We start from the raw sequence: 24,237 nt of genomic DNA, 5'->3' as shown, positions 1-24,237 counted from the left end.
GAACGCTCTTTTCTTATACTTATCATCCAGAACAGTTCGTTGTCCTTTTGGGGAGGAAGCCCAATCAGATCCGGAAGAATCTTCTGATGATTGTGAAGCCTGTGAAGATGACGTGAATTCCACATCATCATCATCGTCATCTCCGAAATCCATTTCATCATCACTGCCTGCACAATCACCCATAAATCCCATTGTATGGATCTCTTCAACCACATCCATATCGTCTGGCAAAAGCAACACAATTTGGTTGAAGATTATCATCTCTCTTTAGTTCATTTCCTGTTCAGCAGAACCATACTTTTTCACAAGAGCGGAAACCACGACCTTTGGATCCATTTGTCTAACTGAAAACAAGTAAGGAAAGTCACAAGACAACAAAAGAGAATATCGTACCCCAATTTGAATCGGTATTGTGAAAGCAAGCGAAAGTCATTAAAAGCAATGTTAGACGGATTACTTTCCGCCTCAGCACGTGTTCTTCCAATGGTTAGCAACACGCCCCTTCCTACCCTCCAAACTATCTAATACAAAAGTACGAAACAAAAAAGCACTCGTGATAGTAAAAGCAAAATATGAGTATTTATTTATTTCCTCAAATAGTGTCAATGAATGTTTTTCTTACACGTAATTTACTGCATGCAATTTGCAACAAATTACATGTGGCATATTCTTGTTATGCAACTCTCTTTCGCAACGACACTTTGGTTTCGGTTAACTTAATTGGCAACACCAGAAACCAAAGAACGATATTTACCCGATGAACGTCAACTGAATAGTGGCAGCACATTAATGCAAGCACTGCGAGGAACTCCGCCCAGTGCGAATGCCAGAAGTTGGCGGAGCCACTCACCCAGAGTATCGACATCTAACCTTAGAAGTCTTGTCTTCCGGGCCTTTTTCAGACTTTATTGGCTGCATACCACAAAAACATATTATATTCTGTATATGGATTGAATCAGAGCGACTGCTGGCAAAGACCTATCCGAAATGAGTTGTTACGAGAAAGTTCCATCAGGATGACGTCAGTAGCAGAAAACACATCATATTTGGAATCATGTCATTCCTTATTATTCGCTTCGTTTTTTAAGGCTCTTTTATATCGCTAAAATAAACAATCACTAATTGTACGGTTTTTCTGTAATATCTTCAAAATGGATATAGATAATCAAAAAGTGTTAGTACAATGTCTAGACAACATTATTCTGCATGTAATATGGTTATCACAAGTAAATTACTTGCTTTTGTTTTGAAGTTATTTGTAGCACTGAAAACAAATTCAATTCTACAAATAGCTTCAAAACGAAAGCGAGTAATTCACCCACGATAACCACATCATATGCAGAATAACACTGTCTAGACATCCTACTAACACTTTTTCATTATCTTTATCAATTTTGAAAATATTACAGAAAAACCGTAAAACTAGTGATTGTTTTTCGTGGTATGAAACAGCCTTAACTCCTCGCGTTTTGGTCTTTCCGACGGCCCCAAATTATTGATTCGAGCAACGTAGCCATTGCAAAAGTTCAGGAATAATGTGCTAATACGATTTTCAATCGATACAATGTTAGCTGTAGACCTTTCTAGCTCCTATACACTTTGATGTCTGCAGCTATTTGGTTTTCGAATTTTACTTCTTCTTCTTCTAAAACTTATCCCAGTTACCTGGGGTCGGCTTTTCGGATTGCTGCTCTCCAACTATTTCAATTCTGTTCCATATCCACAGTAACAGCACTCTGCCGCATAACTTCCTTTACACAATCTTGCCACGTCTTCTCCGAGCATATATTCCCGATTGTTGCGAGAGTACATGTAACACCTAATATACTTCCGTAGCGCATCATAGACTACTTTGTTTCCTGTATCTACACCATTTGACCTAACACTTATTTTTATACACTCTACAAGTTATACCGTTAAATTTTGGTGAAATATATGGCACTCTGACGCCACAATTTCACCAAAACATATGCCGTAATTTCATCGGCATAATTGTATGACTTTCAACAGAAACATTCCATGAATGATAAATGGACCAATATATATTTAGTTTGCTGTAACAATGTATAGAATAATTAATAATTATGTGAGTAACGAAAAATATGTTTTTGATTTGCGCCGGGTTCGAACATAGGACCCTTGGATCGTAAACCACGATGTTACCTGTGTAGTCACGGTGCCAGTGTTGGCAAGGGCGATTTTTGTTATATATGATATGGTTTGCAAACTTTAAGACGAGTATTCTAGGACGTTTGTGGCTAGTACGTTCTAGATCTTCACAAATGGACAGTATATGTTTGCGTGTAACACTTGAAACAGATAACACTAGGCACTGGCAACATTTTTAACTTACTAGCATTTCACCTACAAATTCTGCTTCAGTGAAGTGTAGGTGATTTTCATGCGAAACTACCTGAACTGTTTACAGTGCATATTTTATATGCGTATTTCGCGGCTATATTGGATACACGATGTAGAAATTGTGATCCATTTGTATTATTTTCTTCACCTACTAGTGGTAATGGACCTTTACACCAAATTTCGTTTTTGTAGTACGAGCTGTTTGGTTCAGGATTTTGTTCGGCCATATTGGTTTTCAGATGGCGATATGTTGAACCGTTTAATGTTTTCGTACACGTGTAGTGATACTGTACTTGCGTAGAACAATTCGTTTTTCAGACACGAGTCGTTGACACATTGACATTTTGATCGGCCATATTGGGTTCAATACGTCAACGTCCGCGAAATTTCAAACCAATAGATGTGTAGTGTTCATACAAATATCAATCTGCAAAACATTAAGTTAATCTGCCCATAGGAAGTGGATGAGAGGTTGCTTGCAAAAGTCGATTGCCATGACCTTCGGGGGGCCATATTGGATTTATCCTTTGCTGTCTGCCAGGAATATTTCACCAGTATTCCTTCGTGGACCTCCTCTATCTAAATATATGCGCAGTTTCCGGATCCCCGATTCTTGGGAGAGAACCTTTACTTGTCAGACATGTGAGTGTCCGTAGGTGTGCATGTAAGTGGGAAAATCTAGTGTGTGTTCCGACGTATGGGGGCTATAAGCTATAGATCCTGTTTGCACCTGGTTTTCATTCAGAAGAATGTTACTAGTAGATTGTACAAGTACTGTACATTCGTGACGTCGTCAATCCTGTCCTCAAATCTTATCCCGATACTTTGCGGAACCCATCTTCCAGTGACACAAAGTACGTTCTCTCACCGAGGGCAACTCAGGTATTCTACACGGTATACTCCTACATTGACATGCTAGGTCTACGAACTTAAGCACTGTCGGGTACGTGTGGGACATGATGTTACGTAGATTGCTTAAACGCAAGCCTCACTTTGACAAAGACTATCGCTCAGCTATGCCAAGATCTACAGCGGACGTGAGATACCATAACCCCAGACATTCAGCATTTGTACAACAGGACACTTGTCGGAACTACTGCTTGGAGTGTGTATTCTATGTTTTTGAACACTTTATGTAACTTGTTCGGGATATCCAACAAGCGTCATCAACTTGCGTACCAACTTTGGGTCAGGTCTGTGAATTTCTAGTGAGTGTTCTTACCTGCGTTTCCCATTATAGACAAGTTGAATTAGGTATCTCTCGTGGACATAATTGGTAATGAATTTTTCTCTTCACAGGATTGTTGTAATAGTGGTCCTAATCAACATACTAAAAGTCCGAATGATCCGCCTTGTGCTAACTCCGCCATCTTGGAAAATGACGGACGAACACACATCTTTATTCGGTTTTCGGCTAATTTATCGAACACAGTTAATTTTAGAAAGAAAATGAACTAGACCAATTTGAAAGAGCAGAAAATTTCCTATTAGACAGAGCTTTTACGTTTCCCTCAAAAATATTCTATCACCATTCACACGGCATTTTTGATGAGGTGATGTGTGGTGAGCACATCGGCACCCCTCAAGATATACTTGATTTTCTTCCTTGCTCGTAAGTAATGCAATTTTCTCTTCAGAATATTGTTGTAATTGTGGTCCTCATCAATATATTGAAAGTCCTGAATGAGCCGACTCGTGCTGACGCCGCCATCTTGAAAAAATGGTGGACGATCAGGCATCTTCATTCGGTTTTCGGCTAGTTTCTCAAAAAACGGTTAAGTTTAGAAAGAAAATTAACTGAGCCTTTTTGGAAGAGTAAAAAATTTTCCATTAAATAGAACTTTCACAGTTTTCTTCAATACTCATGGTTCTCCAGAAATTGTGGTCAGTTTTCATGTCTTGAAATTATAAATCAGCCGAAAGTTGTCTCTGTTAGCGGAATATTGTATTTATATAGAATAATTGACTATTAATCTCCAACTGATTTTTTTATTATAAAGGATGGACTGTAGAGTATTTCTTGTGTATTTGAGAGCATAGAAATGTTCCCTCCTTATCTAGTTCTATCTCCTTTGCTAATAAAGATGTTTTCCACTTCGTGATTTATACATCGCAAGCGCAGATATTACTTATGATGTTTATAAGACCTCATCACCTTGACCATATTGAGAGGTAAGGCTAACTGGCGCGTTTTCCCACTTTCCCCTGGAGGCCTAATCCATGAATGTAATCATCATTCTAATTTCCACTTTCATTCTTATTATCCATTATTTCTATTGCAGGTTGATTACCAAGATCAGTGCATGTCATCCGTGCTTTTTTTTTTTTTTTTTTTTTTTTTTTTGCACAAACAACGACTTTCACAGTTTTTTTGTGCAGGAGCATGAAATTACACCATTTCAAAAAGAATATACATATTACGAAGAATTATTTTGTCCAAACTTTCGATCGCTGCGCCTCGGCTCGGCTATTGAAGAAACGAATACATAGTCTAGTTTATATTAATAGCCGCTAGATGTCAGTTGTCTTCTGTTTTGCTTGGTAGCCGTCATATGTTTAAAATGGCTACTCCGCAGCAGAAATCATTTTGTGTTCTCGAGTTTGCGGAGTGCAATTCCGTGATTACAATCAGGGTGGATTGATTTAAATCAGTCTGATTTAAATCACGATTTAAATCGAGATTTAAATCACTTGATTTTTTAAATAAAAATCGTTGATTTAAATCAAATTCCAAATTAAATTACGGTAATTTAAAGTAAAAATAAGTAAAATCCAGCCTCTGTTGTGTTATTTCAGTTATGGAAGATAATCATAATACAATACGATGCTAATGTATGTACAGCACAGTATGAAAACGAGTGTTTCATGTAGAGGATGATTAGAGAAAATCCCGTTTTGAACGGGTAACGGAGGAATTCTGCTTTCTTATCTTCGTAACATAAGGTTTTTAAATCGTTAACTATTCCAACGAGAAAATCACCATGGACATTTAAGACGAAAATTCTTTTGTGTTCGCGTCTATTTGTTTGTTCCCAAATAATAGGGTCGTATTTATAAAGGGGTCCGATTCCCTCTCCGAAACTTAAATCTATTTTAGATTTTATAACTTTAGGCGAAATTTGCGTATTTTATATGTATTTCGTGCCGCAAGCTACTTCCAATTTTTTTAAAGGTATGCCTCTGCCAAATATGAGTAACTTTTGTCAAAAAAAAGTATCATGTTGATAAACGTTGCCATACTTTTTCTAGTGCTTAAGAAACATTGTTTGGGATTAGAGATACAAAATAGCCGGCTTTTTTGAATTGATGTTTTTTCACAAAAAGCCGGTTTTTAGGGGAAAAACGGAAATTTTGGCTTTTTTTTCATTTTCATGATTTTTCTATCTAAATAGCTTTCTTATAGTATACTATATAGTTAAACAAGATTTCATCACCTAAATGCCATATTTCCCTCTAGAATTCACCATCATGATGGATGGAGTACATGTTTTATGAATTAAACATTAAGTACGTAGTATTTGAGAGCAGTTTTAGAGGCTATATAACTATTTTAACTTTTGAGTTATCTACATTTTTTTCTTTTTTAGATCATTTCATTTTTAGTTATTCGTGTTTCATTTCTTAGAGCTTAGTACTCTAGTTTCTAGCACATAGTTAAAACTTATGTTTTTCAATATATCCGTCACAGCATGATTCCACATTTCTGTTATACTGTAGCTGTGTAATGATGTACCAATAATCTTCCGGATGCAACCTTGAATACCATTTTATACAAATAATCAGTACGGATTTAGAAAAGTTGTTTTCGGAGGGTTTTTTCTTATTAATGGTTAGTTTTTTCTTTAAAAAATGCCTGATTTTCATTTGAGGGGAGCTTGAAGTTTATGAGTATAGACATAACTAAAATTTCGTTTGTTTTAGAAATTCCGTAATTTCGGAGAACAGGCTTCAGGCCGAAATACACCTCCACCCTCTCCCCTTTCGCAAATCCGTCATTGCTGGTAATTAGTAATAACAACAATTTAAAACATAAGAAATGAAATCAGCCAGGAATCACAGTACACGCACTATCTCTACATTCACATATGGAGTTAAGAACTTTTGTCGGAATGGTCAAATGCGGGACTGAATCCCGGATTTCCCAATAGAAGCGGAAAAGCTAACCACTCACTCATGTTTGTTGTGCTTCACTTAAATGTATTTCGTAGTCTTTCTTTTCTTAAGGGAAAGTTCCGTAATGACATGTTGAATTCTTGTTAAAAATTCAGAAACCTTCAGGACTGGGTAAACTGTGATGGTGGTTATATATTCCAAAGCCTTAGAAACCAAACGCTCAGATGAACAGTATTACGCATATGATCCATGAACAGAAAATTCAGTACTTTCCTGACTGTAAACAAGCTTAAGGAACAGTTAGTGCATTACGGAATTTGGGACTTTACCGATTTTGCAGGTCCGAAGCACCTGATAGGTGGTAAGAGATTATTACGTATGTAATAAATGAATAGAAAATACATTTTCAACATTTCTGTTCCATTTCAAAGAAGTTTCTGTAGGGGTAGCAAAGGCGGAAGCAAGAGATGCATTAACAAATTAGGTGATTTTTGAGCTTCCCATACAAAGATTGCATTTTTTCAGTCTTTTAAAGTGATACGTTAAATTGTAATAAAACAATGATTATTTTTCATTGTTACTCTAGTACGAATGTTTATGAAAGTCTCGGAAGTCAGACATAATAAACTTATAGGCTATAACAGATTGACGAGGGAATGATATTTATTTATTTATTTAACAATCACCAGATGCAGCTCAGAGGCTACTCCAGTCAGAAAAACTCCAGTCAGGATGGTCGGCAGCGGGAATCGGACCCATGACCTCCCGAATGCGAAGCCAACGTTGTACCAATTGAGCCACTTGATGTACGTAATGAACAAAGAAAAGAACATGTTATTTTTGAAAAGGCTACGGCGTCAAAACTTAAATTTGTATTGTGCGTTTGTTCAATAAATATATTATTATCTTTCCGATGTGTTATTTGTTTGAACTCACACACATAGTACAATAAATTCTATGTGTCATGTAACAGTTTTTTTCTTGTTTTTGTATTTTTAATCCACAATAAAAAATATTGCTTATAATGCATAAGAAAGTTAAAACTTAACTGCAACTTATTATATACATGGATTAATTTTTGGGATTCATAATAAAAATTAAAATTGTTTGAAGTATGTTTTCGAAATTAATGTTTATTTTCGAGGTTTTGTATTATCTGCATCCACTACTACTTAAATGAGTTTTTGTATTGTAGAAAAGCGAAACAAAACCTGCTTTATCAATTTAAAGCAGAATTTGAAAAAAAAATCCCAAGCAAAAAAGGGAAGCAGAAAAAACCGAGATTCCTCCCTCTCCCCCAAAAAAAGACTGTTTTTCCGAACCCTTTCATCTCTATTTGGGATTGAAATAAGTTAATGACTGGCAATCAATTCAAAATTCAAGCCCAATACTTTCACTTAAATGGCATAATTAACATTTAATATTAATTCCTAATGTTTTATCTTCAGTTGATGACTTGTATTACGCGAGAAGAAAGATTTGATTTAAATCAAAAAAATCGATTTAAATAAAAAAATCAACAAAAATGATTTTTTTAAAAAAAAATCATGATTTTTTTCCACCCTGATTACAATGCAAAGACGTTTCAGGTTGAGGTACCAAATTGATCGTCCGAATGGGTGGAACATTCGCAGATGGTATCGATAGTTTGTAGATACAGGATGTGTATGTAAAGGAAAGAGTCCTGGCCGCCCTCGTGTTCCTGAAGAAAGTGTTGCACGAATTCAAACTGCTTTCCAACGTAGTCCTTCAAAATCAACTCGTCGTGCCAGTCAGGAGTTACAAGTGCTGACAACAACAATTTGGCGTGTTTTGAGACGTCGGTTGGTTATGAAACCGTACAAGTTACAGCTGTTACAAGCTCTGCGTCCTGATGACAAACGCAAACGTGTAGCAGTTTGTAACGAGATTCTGGATGCTGTTGACAATGATAACACTTGCACAACGCATCGTGTTCAGTGATGAAGCGACTTTCCGTGTTAGTGGTCAGGTAAACAAACAAAATGTTCGAATTTGGGGCCTACAGAACCCACATGCAATCATTGAACATGTACGAGATTCGCCCAAAGTCAATGTGTCTTGTGCGATATCCCGATCATCTGTTTACGGCCCATTCTTCTGTAATGAAAACATGGTTAACAGTCAGTAGTATCTCGCTATCTTACAAAACTGGATGTTTCCAAAGCTGCACGAAGACCAAGACGGGGCACTTCCTCACTGGAGTCGCCAAGTGCGTGAATATCTGAATGAAACTCTACCGAACCGTTGGATTGGTTGTCAAGGAGCTGGCGACTTAGCATGTCTCAGCTGGCCTCCACGGTCACCGGATTTGCAACCCTGTGACTTCTTCCTGTGGGATTTCATTAAAGACAACGTTTATGTACCACCACTCCCACAGAACCTCGAAAAGTTGAAGAACTGGATCCGTACTGCCATAACATCAGTGACGCAGGACATGCTTGCCCAAGTATGTAAGGAATTTGAGTATCGATGTGATATTGTTCGTGTTGCTGATGGAGGACATATTGAACATCTGTAATTTGAACTTTGAACTGTAATTTGAACTTGAGAGGTTCGTAAATATGTGTATAAAATTTCATATTCGTATGTCTTAAAGGTTAATAAATATCAGGGTGTAGTTTCATTAATTCGTCAGGTGGCGGTGCTTGAGTCAGTGGGATAGGTAGAAGAATGTTTCCATGAGCTTTCCATCCCCATTCTTCAGGTTCAAGTTGTTTCCCTCTCCATAACTGCACTTGATGGAAAACCCTTAACATGTGCATGGAGGCTGCATCTGAAGTCGTAGGAAGACTAAGTTCACTTCGATTTTCCTTTTTTTGCAATTTCTCTGTTAAACATTTATATCTGTAGTCATCAAGACATTTATCTAATGTGTCAGCTCCGTAATGCAAGGACGAATATTTCTCCTGCTTCACGAATCTCATTCTTAGTAGCATCAGGATTATTGAAGATACTTACAGCATCTCGAATGTCTTCTCCCTTGTTAAGTAGTGCAATTGTCTTGACCTTTCCTTTTTGAAAGAAGGCTGAAGTGTCAGTACCACTTACCGCATGAGGAATTGTTCTTTGAGATTAGGGGTGCTTTTCCTTCAGTTGCATGGCAGAGTATGTTTTAGTGGATACCTTTCCTCTTCCTAGCTAACGAAGATTACATCGTTCAAGTCTGGAGTTAAGAAAATTAAAAGAACTAATAAATCCACGTCCTCACCGACAATTGCAATTCGTTGTGATTTTGCAGCGTTTATAGGTGTGTTTACAATGAATTTTTGAGTATCGCCTTTAGCTTGCAAGACGCTGATGTAATGATTTTGTGATTCTTCTGTGAGTAAGGCAATGAGTTTTGACTTGATTTTTTTTCGTTAGAAAGAAAATGTTCTTGTGAAACTATTACTTGGCGTCTTTCTTCACCTCGTAGTCTACGCATCTTTTTGTGGCATATCTCCAAGCTCTTCAGGCACTTTTTTGTGTTCTTGGTAGTTTCACCATACCCATCAAATACCGCAGTGCAGTTCAAACCATAATTATTTTTAAGATAAGCAATGTGAGCAGAAAGCACGCGTGTGACGATGGTCATAGCTCAGAAAATTTACATCTTTTGATATGTTTCATGCTAGATCTCAAAAACTATGCATGGTTCAGCAATTAGGCCCGCTTTTGTTTGTGTTCAGTTGTGCAAAAGCTTGAGATTGGCGTTTGTTCCATCTTTGTAAATCTATTATCATTGCCACGTCTACAGAGTGGACAATTTATCTTGTCCATCCGCTATAACGGACAAACCAAAAGCGAGAGAAAAGCGAAACTTCGCACGAAGCAACTATAAGAAGAGGGACATCCTTGCATGTATTAAACAGAAAGACTCAACAGTGTTGCCAACCCAATATGAAATTATATTTTTTCAAATGGCACTACGTCAGATTATTACGTATTTCAAATCAATGTGTGAAACATAAAATATCAGTTTTATTATTCAGTGTTGCAAACTAATGATGTTATAGTATCACAAACATCCAAATTTCGGAAGCTTCTAACTCAAATGCAGCATAACGGAGATACACAGGATAACGCACATCGAAAGTACTTTAATGTTGAATACCATGATCATGGTATGACTTGGCTTCGAACGAATAGGAACGAAGTTACCAGGACTTGAAAATGTTATTTTTTAAAAGCATTTAATTAGGGTAGAAGACGTAATGCAAACATCGTGGCGCTGTTGCCTCATTTCTGCGTATGTGCGGACGCTCCCGTAGCTTATATATAGATACAAGACTAGTTCTCTCGAAGGAATTGATAAAAGTGACAGAATGGCCAAACGCGCGATTTAGACACCTTCGATCGTGGATAAATAAGGCACTTCACGCGAGGGAAATCTAATATCAGAAACTTGCGACATATGGGGCTTTATCATTCCATGGTGTCAAGAGTGAGGCGAGAGTACACAGATAGCAGTAAAAGCAAGAGTAATCGATCGAACGGCAAATAACAAGCGGACCTGAATGAACATGATCTTCGAAAACTCAGCCATATCATACATAGCCACTTCCACTAAACCTTAGCAGAGGTAACAAATCAACTGAAGTGGGGTCCTGTTGGACAGTCAGCAGACTAATTGTGCAATCATACTCCACGTGTGCAGCGTTCGCTTCACAGTATAGGCTCCAGAAGCAGACGATTCAGGAGGGTACCACTTCTCAATGTACGCCATCGTGCCCAACATCTTCCACTGGTCACAGAACACTGTGACTGGACTATTAACTACTGGAAGAGAATAGCAAGCATGATGAGCCTCCAATTGCATCACGTTGATTGTAAGACATAAATGGCACAATCTCCATTAAGCCACCAATCCAACGTGCCAGATTGGAACTATACGAAATCATGGAGGATTCGTGATGGCCTGAGGTTTTCTTTTGGCAATGTTTGGTGCATGTATCACACAGTCTCACTACATTGAACACCTAGGCGATCTCTTAAAACCCTTTCAAGCTCTTTTGCTATCCGGATGTAAAAGGGGTGTACCAGCAGGGCTATAGACCCCAGTTGGCTACCACCTGGTTTGAAGAGGATTTTACGTAGTTCACCTTGTTAAAATAACCACCTAGAAGCCCGGACTTACGTCCCATCAAACCCCTCTCTGATACTCTGAAAGAAGTGTGCAAGTATATCGTCCATCATCGGCGTCCTTAACTGATTTAAGGATATTTCCGAAAGGTTTTGACAGATTATACCTCCAGACCACTTTCGTAGACCTGTTGAATCTATGTATTGTTGTGTAGCAGCTATTATCAAGACAAAGAAGCAGCTACTTGATACTCAACAGGTATCCCTAATTCAGGGGAACTGCAGTGTATTTTTACCATCTTTCAATTGTTTCTCTCCCTATAATACACATATATGATTTTTTTCTCGTAATTTATTCTTTCGCTTTCATCCACTCTTGCCGACTCATCAGCCTATTAGTTTCATCTTCATCCATTGAACTCCATCTACTTTCAACTTGGTAACACTACCATTTAATCGAATTCAACATGCTGCTCACCTGAATGCTTCACGGCTACTTTTCTGTTCTTTAATTTTTATTTTATTTTCTCTCTATTTCTTCTTCTCCTTATCTGATGAAGAGGTTACCGAAAGCAATTATAATATACTCTTGTAGTGTGAGTGACTTGCACTATTTTCTAGTGCGTATTTCCTTTTATCTTTCGCTTCGAGATTCCTTCGTTCTTACTATATACTATCTAAGTGCTTCGAAAGACTTGAAACACCCGATTTTCTCTTTTAGCATCCCAAAGATATTCTTTGTAATTTATTTGTTTATTTATTCCTCACATTTGAAAAAGTTTCCTAACAACTATATTTTTTTCTCGTAGAATCAAATTCTCCATTCGGATCCGAGTACTAGCTCGTAAACTGGAAAAGAAGTATTGTTTTCTTTGTTTGTAAGTAGAAAAGCATGTCAATGATCATTGAACGTCAAAATCTAGAAACAGTCTAGTTACGAAACATATACGCTACTGATTACATAATCCTGATCAAATCATAACTTGTTTTATAATTCTAGTTCCTAGATTTTACTCACTAGGGAAGGTTGCGAGGTGTTACTCTAACTTCGTATAGGTACTATGCTCAATCGACTCGTTATCATATATGAAACAATTACGCAAACGGAGAAATCCTCGACCGGAAGCGTTTTCAAATTACGAGTGTTACGTGAAGTTCAAAATTGAAGCGTGAAGTTCAAAATTGAACAGATTCTGCAAAAAGTTTGAAGTAACTAATTTTTTAGCTACACGCTTCATTTTTGGTATCGGGGAGTTTGCGTGGATGCCCAGCACAGCGGTGAGGTCAAAACGTACGAATTTTGCAAGATAAGAGTACTTATTAGGGAGGAGGGGAGGGGTAATGGTGTTTTACAACTTGCCAATTGCCGTCTGTTTGGCACACCGGGTCGATAGGCTGATAAAATGTATTTGCCACCCTATTCGACTGTATTGTCATTCAAATGCCACTATCCTGTGTGGCCACCTTCAAATAGAACAATGGCGTTTATCTCCTAAACGCTTGGTCGCTGAACTAACGTGAACGGGACTCCGAACCCAGTCGGCCTCTACTAATGCATTGTGGAAGGGTGTTCCCAACATCTCATCACTACCTTTTAAAAAAAAAAAAAAAAAAAAAAAATTCAAAGGATTTTAATAGCGATTGTCGGAAAATATTGGCCAAAATTCAGGAAATATTTTACGATATTCGGCGATAAATGTTGCAAAAAAAATAATAATAATAATAATAATAATAATAATAATAATAAATAAATAAATAAATAAATAAAAAATCGGCTAGCGACAATGTATGCTAACATTGGTTTTCTTCAGAATAAAAGTCACCTTGTTCAAAGCTGTGAGCGCACGTTCCTGCAAATCATCTCTTTTTTAATTTTTCGGCTTACTTTGTCGCTAAATATCTTCAAATATTCCCTGGAGTTTGACTAATATTTTCCCCTAATCCTCATTTCAATTCGCAGAAAACTAAAAGCAATGGTGTATTGAAGCACCGTCTTCCGCAGTGCATAAGCGTAGGCCGACAGGGTTTGGAGCAGCACTCAAAATAGTTCCGCGATTGATTACAAAGGAAATGCCAGTGGTATAAGCTGATATTCGTATTCACTGTCAGTGCTAGCCTTTGGTGGATAATTTATTTGGTTTTACTACATTTTAACAATAAACTGATTTTTTGTTTTCCACACGTGATAATATGTTGTGGTGCGCAAGGTGCAAAATTTTTGCTGGACATCTGATCTGTGCAAAACAACACATTGGTGACAGAGCCCTTCGAGAAAATATCGGTCTCACTCTTTCCTACAGAAGGCAATAACATCACAATATAAATTATCACAAGATTAATTATGAATAACACGGCGTTCTTCATTGACTTTCACACGCCTGGCAAAGCGTTTCGGAGGCAAATATCATTGTTCAATTTGAAGGTGGCCACACAGGAATTGGATATCTGAAAGACAATACATTCGAATAGGGGTAGCAAATACGTTTTATTAGCTTATCGACCCCATGTGCCAAATACGAGGCAATTTGCAAGTTATAACATACCATTACCCTTCATCCCCTCCCCAATAAGTACCCTTATCTTGCAAATTGTGTATGTTTTGACATCATCATTGCACTGGACACTCAAGAAAACCCCCCAATACCAAAAATGAAGCGTCTATGTCAAGAAATAGTTACTTCAAACTTTCTGCAAAATCTGTTCAATTTTGAACTTCTAACGTTCGTAATTCAAACACGCTTCCGATCGAGGATTTCTCCGTTTGCGTAATTGTTTCATATGTAGAAGCATAGTATCGATATAAAGTTAGAGTAACACCTTGCGACCTTCCCTAGTCAGTCAAATACTTAAAACAATTGCAATTTTACAATCGATATGCTAAACACTTAGTTACTTAATACCCCTCGAAAAGGAAAATAATCACAGCAATTTTTCAGACTTATACGCAACATCCGCTACGTGTAAAATGTAACCAAGAGCCGACCACGTACTATTTTTCATTATCATATAATCATCAGGTTTGGCTATATGGCTCTTATGCAATTCGCAAGCACTGATGTAAGTCCAAAGCCATTGCAAGAACATCATTCACATATAATAATGTTAATGTGAATTTACTGCATAATATTTACATGAAGAAATTTATATTTATAACAACACAGTTACTTCAGAGTAGAAGATAAAATCAATTTCCCAATGTTTTAGAAAATAAAAAGTTTAACGTTTTGAATCTCCATATACAGATTTATCCAAAGTTACTCAATTTTGTACACTCATGTCCAAAATGATCGTCGCATAACTATAACTGTCTTCTTGTAAGAATATAATTTGATAATTTTGCAGGGTACTTTTAATACTATGTGTATAATCGGGAAATGTATATTTGTAGTAAATTTCATACGAAAAGAATTATAAATACGAAAACTACAATGAGTAAAACAAAATGTTGCTAAATGGGCAAGAAAGTTTTATTTTCGTTTTATTGTTCTTATTTACTGCTCTTTTGACATGAAATTTGCCACAAACATGTCTTTGGCGATTATACAGATAATAACATTGTAAGAAATACCGGGCGAATTCGTTATCAAATTACATTCCTACAATAACATATTTATAGACATGCGACAGTAATTTTGGACATGAGTGTACATAAAGTATTTAAGTCCACTTTGAGATTAATGAAACAAAATATTTACGCAAACGCAAGGAAAAGAACAACAGTATTTTATGGCGGCTTATTAAACAAATTTTGTTGAAAGATATTTAGTGACGGAAGAATTATTCTCAACAACATGCCAACAATACCGGTTAGAAAGCAGAGTAAGATTTAAACAACGGACAAAATCCTGATAGAAAAAGTAAAAGCTAATTAACCCCCATCCCACCTATCCTTTCGTTTATCCCGCAAACCAAATAGAAACTCGTTCAAAATATGACACAATTCCAGGGCCGAGAATACAGAATGTAAGAGAAATCTCTAATAAGCCGACCTCGGAAATGGGAAAATCATTGTACCCGAAACTAAGAGAATAAAGGATGAGAAAACTAGTCATTCACAAAACTTTGCTCAGAATATTATCATCACAGATGATAATTAGGAAATGAGCAATATATTCTTTTTTAAAGTCCAAGCTTATGATGTATTCCATATAAGATAATAACGATTTCTCTGTCTTGGTTATTCAAACAAAGAACAAGAAAATCCCTTTCCCTGCATCAGAAAGTGGAAACTTTTGGAACAAAACAAAACAAAGCAAAACAAAAAGGACTTCATTGCCATAATAAATTTCCCTCCAGAAAGGGAAAGTGCAAAGCGTAAACATGTTTACTAACATTACGTTTGAATTTTCTTTGATTTACTGGTTTCTCAAGAGTTCCGGAACAGTAAGGAACTTATTGTTCTTTAAAAGACCGTAGGAAGAAGATCTGTTCTTGTAGCTCTGATAATGCCTTTTTTCAACATTCCATAAGTTTTATATCTTTCCTTTCTAATGATTCTATGAGTAATTTGAGGCTATTGAGAACCTCAGTGTGGACACCGGACGTCTCGCTGTGATTAGAATGCTGAGAGACCAATACTTATTATAATCTCAATGGTTCTGGTACATTTACCTGTTCATTGCTTGTTAAATAAAGTAATGAGATATGTGGGTATGAAAAGTAGCAGTTTGATTTTTATATGCTAGATATCACTTGATAGTGCTCTATTTGTCCCCAATTTACCTTGTATTTTACTTTTACAAACACTGTCTTACTGACTAACGAACAATTACTTTTTCTGTCAATGCTTGACACGACATTTGTCTACGTGATGGATTTTCAGATGACAGTGTAAACAGATCTTGCTACACTTTCCCAGAGTAGTATCTTTACTTTGAGAAATACCCTGCACTACACAATATTTTCTATCATGATGTGCAGAATACATTCGCGAAATTCATTGAATACGTTATGGAACTTCCTGACTTAAGTACGTTATTTATATATTCTATCAGCTATAACTGTATTGTTGCTAATACTCTCATTAATAGAAACCTCTATATGCAAAATCTAGTTTCAGCCCGGATGAAACCCGAAATGACCAAATATTTTTTTTTTTTAAATAAATCAATGGGTGAGATTAAGAACGAAAAAATATATGATATATATCCATTCAATTGGTAAGATACATAACATTATTCGGGTGATTAATAAAATACGCAGCAAATTTTAACCGTGCTTAGTTTTCTTCTTTCTCCTTCCTAAGCTTCAACACCCGATAGACTCGATAGATATTTAGCTAGCTAGAACATTTTAAAAATAGGATCACTGACAAAAATATTTGTCTTTGGTTAACTTTATAAGATATCCATTGTCTTTCACGACCAAAATTTTACAGAAAAATAGTTGACATGTGACTCTTCTCCTCTATACATTGTCTATGATCCGTACACAAAATTAAAACAAGAATATTACGAGAAAATTACTATATATGCATTAATTAAATCAACAGTATTATTGATTCAAACAGCAAAAACATGAAATGAAATCTTTAAGTTTTACGTCCCATAGTTATGCCAGCTAGGCTAAAGGAGACAGTGATGATGAGAAATGAATGAAATTGTGGAATGAAGAAAGTGGGAGGAAACGGGAGAACCCGAGAAAACCCATGCACACGGTGTTTGTGATTCAAATAGCATCCACTCGTCATAATAGTCTTTGATGTTCCCATGTAAGACTAGTGCAACTTTGCTAAACATCAATAGAATGATCTTTTCTCTGTTAAAACCTGACTTATCAAAAACTCACGATGAAGATACTTGTACATTTATCATAGTCAATGTTCATACACCTTCTCCATTGTTGTACCTTCGTAAGTCTCACATGGCAATATGGAGATAAACTTTGTTATAAATTTGTAAGAAGTTCTAATTTGAAATTAATTGTAACTAATATTCTAGACAAAACAACATAAAGTTTCAAACATCACCATACTATCCTTAAATGAGAATACGATTGAGTACAGATAAGGAAACAACCTCGGAATTTTAAACAAATGCTCCTAGTGGACAAAATATTCAGACCTAGAACATGAGGGTAGTATACTTCACTTGAGAGCTAATTTGAAAATTCATTTTTTCTTCCACCCCGAACAGTTTGTTCATTTCTAAAAATAAAGCCAGGAAAGTATTCTATTCAGAAGCATCTACACTCTCATTAAATACATTAGTTAAACTGCGAATGAAAGTTAAGCAAAGTATGAATTACGGTAAGTTAAAATATCATATACCAAAAACATACCTACGTATGTCTATACTGCCAGAAAAAAAATATATATAAAAAGAACTATTATCAACTTACACTAACCGTCGTCTATGTGTAGTTAAGAACAAGATCTTCTGCTCACTGGATGCATTGATGAGAGTGTTTAATTAAAATCTTATCTCCCAACACGAACAACTGGAAATGACAAACGTTAGTTTAAAACCTTAAATCAGACTTACGATTATAGATTTACATAGAACACATCGTAAGCAAGTCATCTGCATGTATTATCTCCTTAAGTTATGGTTTACATATACGCTATAAACAACACTGCGTAACAAATTATGATCCTGTGGAGACGAACGACATACAACAAAATAACTTCACATAAACAGGGCAAAACTTTCCCCGTAATTTAGCATTGAAGTGGCTATTTAAATGCATTATTATTTCTCCTTCTCTCGACACAGGCTATGTAACTGTGAGAAAGACTAAAATACATGCAAAGTGGCTTGTGGCAGATATCTCTTTATCTCTAAATTCTTTATATAGAATAAATCCTTTACCTAAAAATACAGAGAAATAATAATAAAAAGATGGTGCTTAAGTTTTCCGGCAAGAAATTCATTTTTTTCATTCCAGCTTCAGTATATATATTACGGTGCCCCTTATATAAGGTAATTTTGTGTTGCGATACGCACCCCCCAAATGTGACCACAAACACGCATTAGTGAAATAGCAGCTCTCTATGAGAATGTTAACTCGTGCCGATTTGACGACAAAGTCATGAAATGACGTTTTCATATTGTAACATAATTTAGAATGTCCAACCGTAATAAGGGAGAAACCAAAAGAGACAGTGAAACGAAACTTTGCACGAAGCAACTAGAGAAAGGACGACACCTGCCTGTGTATTCACAAACATCACCGGATGAACAGTGTTGCCAGCCCAAGAGAAAATTATGTTTTTTGTAAATCGAATGACTTAAATTGGATATGATCATTGGAAGCAACAATAAAAATAAAGACAAAAGATATGGTAAACGCAGATCAGTGTTGCAAACTTTTCGAGAAATAACGTGAAACATGTGTTAAATGCAAACGCCGCACAGTGGGGCAAAAACGCAAAAAGCTGGCCAAAATATGATAACTATATTCAAATTGAATGAAACTTAGTATTAAGGAGTTATTCAGGTTGCTGATTACGATTCTGCAACTAAAGTTGAAAAAAACAAAATGGAGGATCCAAAGTGGCGGAATAAAAGTTGCAAAAGTCGAAAAAGTCGTAGAAATGTTCTCAAAAGTGGCGATAAAGGGGTTATTGAGGTTGCTGATTACGATTCTGCACCTAAAGTTGAAAGAAACAAAATGGCGGAATAAAAAGAATGTTGACATACTTCGTAATTTTCACAATGTATCTTTAACAACATTCACTTTTTTCACATATTTTGATGAACAATTATTTGTTAGTTTCGTTCTTATTTATTAGAAATGTATTATTACTTAAATAACACAAGTTATTGGTATTTGATTCGGTATGATAACTACAATGGCTTGTCACTGTAACATTAAATGAACAATAATTAACATCAACATGCTTCCTAATTGGCACGTTTTGGCAGCTACGTTTTTGTCGACAGCATTAATTAATATTCAGACTATCATTCGACAAAATATGAACGTGGTGCACGAGGGTGCACATAATGTTTTCAACGCTTTAAGTTAGTAAAATATATAAACAATTTGAAAATTTTGCCTGACTTGCGATTCAAATTATAAATTATTACAGCATTATTATTAATTTTTCACTTCATACACTTAATCTATTTACCAGTACGATATTGGAAAACTTTACAGATTTAAAAACTATGAACGCGTTCGAAAGTTACAACCGTTTCAACGGACACGTCACAATTCTTCTATTGTTCTCTACGCATTTGCCCTGCTGAAGGGTCTACTTAAGAGTGGCTCAGGTTGTCGGAATAAAGTAAAAACCCTATTCTATTTATGGATTTGGGCCCTTCTAACATCACTCTAGCCAAGTACATAAAAAAATTTCTATATTACTAACTTTCGTTTTTTTACTTTTGGCCAGCTTTTTGCTTTTTCGCCCCACTGTGCGCCGTTGGCACACGCAGCATTGCCACATTTTACAAACCATACCTTTGAGCTTTAACAAGATACCGAATATCTCAGTCAGTACGTGACTTCTTGATCTCACATAACCATAATAATGCTTCTCATACTCTACCGCCTTGCATTATAGGTTTTAAAGCATATAGCACTAGTGACCTTTTCCGAGTTATTCCACCTAACCCAAACCCAACTTTTCTGTTCTGTCGATAGCAACACTGTTCAATGGACACTTCTAGACTTGGCGTCAGTGTAAGCAGTTCTTGGCAATATTTAATTTAAGGTGTACAAAACGTTAGTACCTCACTCCCTGTGTGCGCCAACGGTGTTTGCATTAAACACGTTTCACGTTATTTCTCGAAAAGTTTGCAACAGTGATCTGCGTTTACCATATCTTTTGTCTTTATTTTTATTGTTGCTTCCAATGATCATATCCAATTTAAGTCATTCGATTTACAAAAACATAATTTTCTCTTGGGTTGGCAACACTGTTCATCTGGTGATACACGGGCCGGTATTTTCCTCCCTCTAGCTGCTTCATGCAGAGTTTCGTTTCTCTGTTTCTTTTAGTTTCTCTGTTATCACGGTTGGAAATTCTAAATTATATTAAAATGTGGAAACGTCATTTCATGACTTTGTCAAGTCGGCACGGGTTAACGTTCTCGTAGGGAGCTGCTATTTCACTAATGCGTGTTTACAGTCACATAGAAAGCATTTCGCGGGTGTGCGTATCGGAACACGAAATTACCTTATATAAGGGACATCCTAATATACAGAGTGTAACAAAAAGGTACGGAAAAATTTCAAGGGTTTTCCTTATGGGTAGACAAGCAAAAAAAGTTCATATGACCATATGCCGGGAAATGCTTCGTTACAGAGTTACGTCCAATGAGCCGCCTGACGGTGTGAAATAGTCACATTTTGGTCGCCCCTCAATGTGACTCAATTTAAACCTCAATAACACAGTCCCTAATTAAGCTAGGATGATAATTTTGATATCAATGTGTTCCTGAAGGACGAAGCTTTCCGCAGATATGCATTTTATGTAAGTGAGGCTTACCAAGGCGGACGGAGGGTAAAGTACGTGTTTTCTTTCGTTTTTTGCATTAGGATTTTGATAATGGCATTCCTCCCCCCTTTGGAGTACACTCATAAAAATTGGTATATGAAGCAATGATGTAGTCCACTATATGGTAATACCCTGTATGTGTGCTTGTTGCTTATATGGGGGAGGAGGGGAGGGCAAAGTTCCCCAATTCTTGAGTCTCAGTTTCTGACGTAAATTACATCTATTTTCAGGGCGGCTCCATATAAGACTTCTACGCAACAAGTACACATACAGAGTATTACCATATAGTGGATTACTTCATTGCTTCACATATCAATTTTTATGAGTTTACCCCAAGGGAAAAAGAATGCCATCCTCAAAATTCCAATGAAATGAAAAAAAAAAAAAAAAAAACCGAAACAGGACGTACTTTACACTGCCCCGTCCGCCGTGGTACCTTTACATACATAAAATGCATATCGGCGGAAAGCTTCGTCCTTCAGAACCATATTGATACCAAAATTATCTTCCTAGTTTAATTAAGGGCTGCGTTATTGAGGTTTAAATTGAGTCACACTGAGGGGCGATCAAAATGTGACTATTTCACACCGTCAGGCGGCTCAATGATCGTAGCTCTGTAACTATGCATTTCCCGACGTAAGGTTATATGAACTTTTTTTGCTTGTCTACCCATAAGGAATCTATCCCTGAAATTTTGTCGTACCTTTCTGTTACAACCTATATATATATAGGTTGTAACAGAAAGGTATGACAAAGAGAGAGAGAGATGTAATGGACGGCACAAGATCACAAGATAAAAGAGAGTATACGGCGTGGCATATACCTAATATTTTTATATAGTTCAATGTATACTGACTAAATTTACGAAATACGGCCGTGTACGCTGAAGACTGCATATCTTCAGTATTACCGTTGTTTTCTTGTGAGCAGTGTTATCTAATTCTTTGAAATAAAGAAAGACTATGAGTGCAAACGATTTTGCTTTTCTATGGGAAGAATTTATTTCTGTCCACCAATCTTTTACTTTCATAGTTTCAAACCGAAGCTAGGTGTTTCAGGCATCGAGTTAACAGGTAGCAAATTCTTTGCTCTGATTAATTACGAATTATGGAAATGTATACAAGGAAAGGAGAGAGGCGAGCAAATTATTCCGGGTCACTTCATGAAAGACGATCATCATCTTAATAGAAATATGTAGCTACAACAATTTGAGACCGAAGACGTAGGGAAGCATCAAATTTAAAAGAATCAAACAATTAAGATCACAAATAAAAACAAATGCATAAAATGATAGCACTGTAAGGAAATATGTTAAATTTGACAGCACTGAGTGCATATGTGGTTCGACGAAAAATTGAAAAACGCAGGCTAACACAACTCTTTAAAATCTCACTTTGCCTTTGGGTGGCAAGATCAAAATTATTTGCACGGCGTGAGAGAAAGGTATAATTACTGACAATGTAAGATATAGATATAGTGAATGAACTTTAAAGACTATGATGCCTAAAAAAAAAAGTAATAGAAAAGTGGTTTTAAAAACAATTACATGCTAAATACTTCACACGAAAAGATTTTAAATACTTCAGCTGATAGATCAAGTATAAGAAAAAACACCAACTCTTTGTTTAAAAGCAAACGGAGTACAGATTTTTCGTCTTTTTTGTTTCTCATAGACTTTCTCTAAAGGAAAAATCAAATTAAAAGTAAGTTACCCTCCTTCTAGCTTATGTGTCGTTTCTCGCTACTAAACAGTTAATTATCAAAATTTTCTTTAGTTGTTCATTTCTGTAATACGTTATGGTCTCAAAAAAAAAAAAAAAAAAAAAAAAAAAAGTCAAATATGATGTGCTTTCAGGTATCATTTGTTTCCGGTGGGTTCCAAACAAACGCGCTACCTGTGGAACTTCGTAGCAAGTGCACACAGTGAAGTAGGAAATTTAGATTTTAAACAATACTTATTGTACATGGCGAAAATTTCTCTCTCCTGACTTGATCTGTCACCCGCTTTCTTCCCTTGGTAGGAAAGTAAGCCAATTTATGTGTGTTGCATATTAGTTTGGAAGGACTTGGCTATAGGCATAATGCATAACTTGCCACACATATATCCCTGATTTATCAGCGGCAGGAATAAGTGCCAGTTCTTTTGATGTAGAATCACTCGCAAAAGTTTCAATTCAGAGTAAATCCACTGACTGATTCACCCAGCAACAGATCTCAGAAGCTATTAAGCGTAGAACCTTGAAATCTTGTTGGGATGTTTCCCTTGCACCCTAAGCTGTAGATAAAACGGGGTTTAGTGAAATATGTATCCTAAGAGAGGATGAGAAGATTGAATGATTTTGTGCCGCTCGCCAGATCTCCGAAACTATCAGACACAGAACCTTGAAATTTTCCATAAATGTTCTCCTTGCACCACAGGCTGTAAATAAGACAAAGTTTCGGAAATTCCATACGCTTAGAGGGAGCAGGGAGCTTAAACAGGTTTTGGGGGCGTGTTTGTGTCAAAAAATCTCACTTGCACTCAATATCGAAGACATGAGGAATAGAACGCAGGAAGAGAAAGAGATGAGAAGTATTGTGGGTGGTAACAGGTAAGGGTAGACGTAAGTATATAACTAAATAATGTAATGTAACCTTTATATAAGCCCTGTACTAAAAATAATGATAAAGACTACACTAAAACATCTTTGAATTGCACAACTCAACATGTACCTATAGATACAAGTCTCTTAAATGACAAGTGGCTATATTAATTCTTCCAAACGTTAAGTGTAAGTACTTTTGAAGGTTAAAAAAACGGCTATATGTCAGAAAAATCTGACGTTGTTTTGGTACAATTTCTACTGTCTATACCACGAGGATGAGAAACAACGACCAGAGAGAATGAAAGAGTGTCATCTTCTTATCTTACAATATCTTACACTACATATGGTGTTTTGAGTCTCTATGCAGCAGCATAAATTTAACTCATCAGCCTTTTTAAAGTACAAACAAATGAGTGTGTGCTTTGTAGGCTTTATAATGGCCAAGTACTATTTTTCTGAGACTTCTCAGCATATTCTTTTTGCTTCCACATCATCCCGTCAATCAGTAATCATTAAATTTCATCATAATCTCCTTTACCCTACATGGAAAAACACGCAAGTTTAAATAAAATATTAATTTTGTTTCACTTAAGCTTTCAATATATACTCATGGCTAATGGAACATTCAGCGATTGTTGTGTTTGTGAACTA

The 24,237-nt window shown here is 36.3% G+C and overlaps 1 protein-coding gene across 7 annotated transcripts in view; it reads right to left on the bottom strand.

The window, feature by feature from the left end:
- The window catches only part of LOC145688458 (uncharacterized), a 150,045-nt gene that overhangs the window by 97,873 nt on the left and 27,935 nt on the right, over positions 1 to 24,237 (bottom strand). For 5 of the 7 annotated variants that reach the window (XR_014131912.1, XM_081762715.1, XM_081762718.1 and 2 more), the window contains exon 3: positions 17,896 to 17,994. The gene's annotated coding sequence lies outside the window, so the exon portion shown is untranslated. The remainder of the gene's footprint in view (positions 1 to 17,895; positions 17,995 to 24,237) is intronic. The other 2 variants (XM_081762719.1, XM_081762717.1) reach the window with 1 other exon arrangement.

This window comes from Thermobia domestica, chromosome 6, assembly GCF_964235325.1.
Source record: "Thermobia domestica chromosome 6, izTheDome1.hap1.1, whole genome shotgun sequence".
Taxonomy (NCBI): Eukaryota; Metazoa; Arthropoda; class Insecta; order Zygentoma; family Lepismatidae; genus Thermobia; species Thermobia domestica.
The sequence above is the reverse complement of the archived record's forward strand: the minus strand, read 5'-3'. Positions and strand labels throughout refer to the sequence as shown.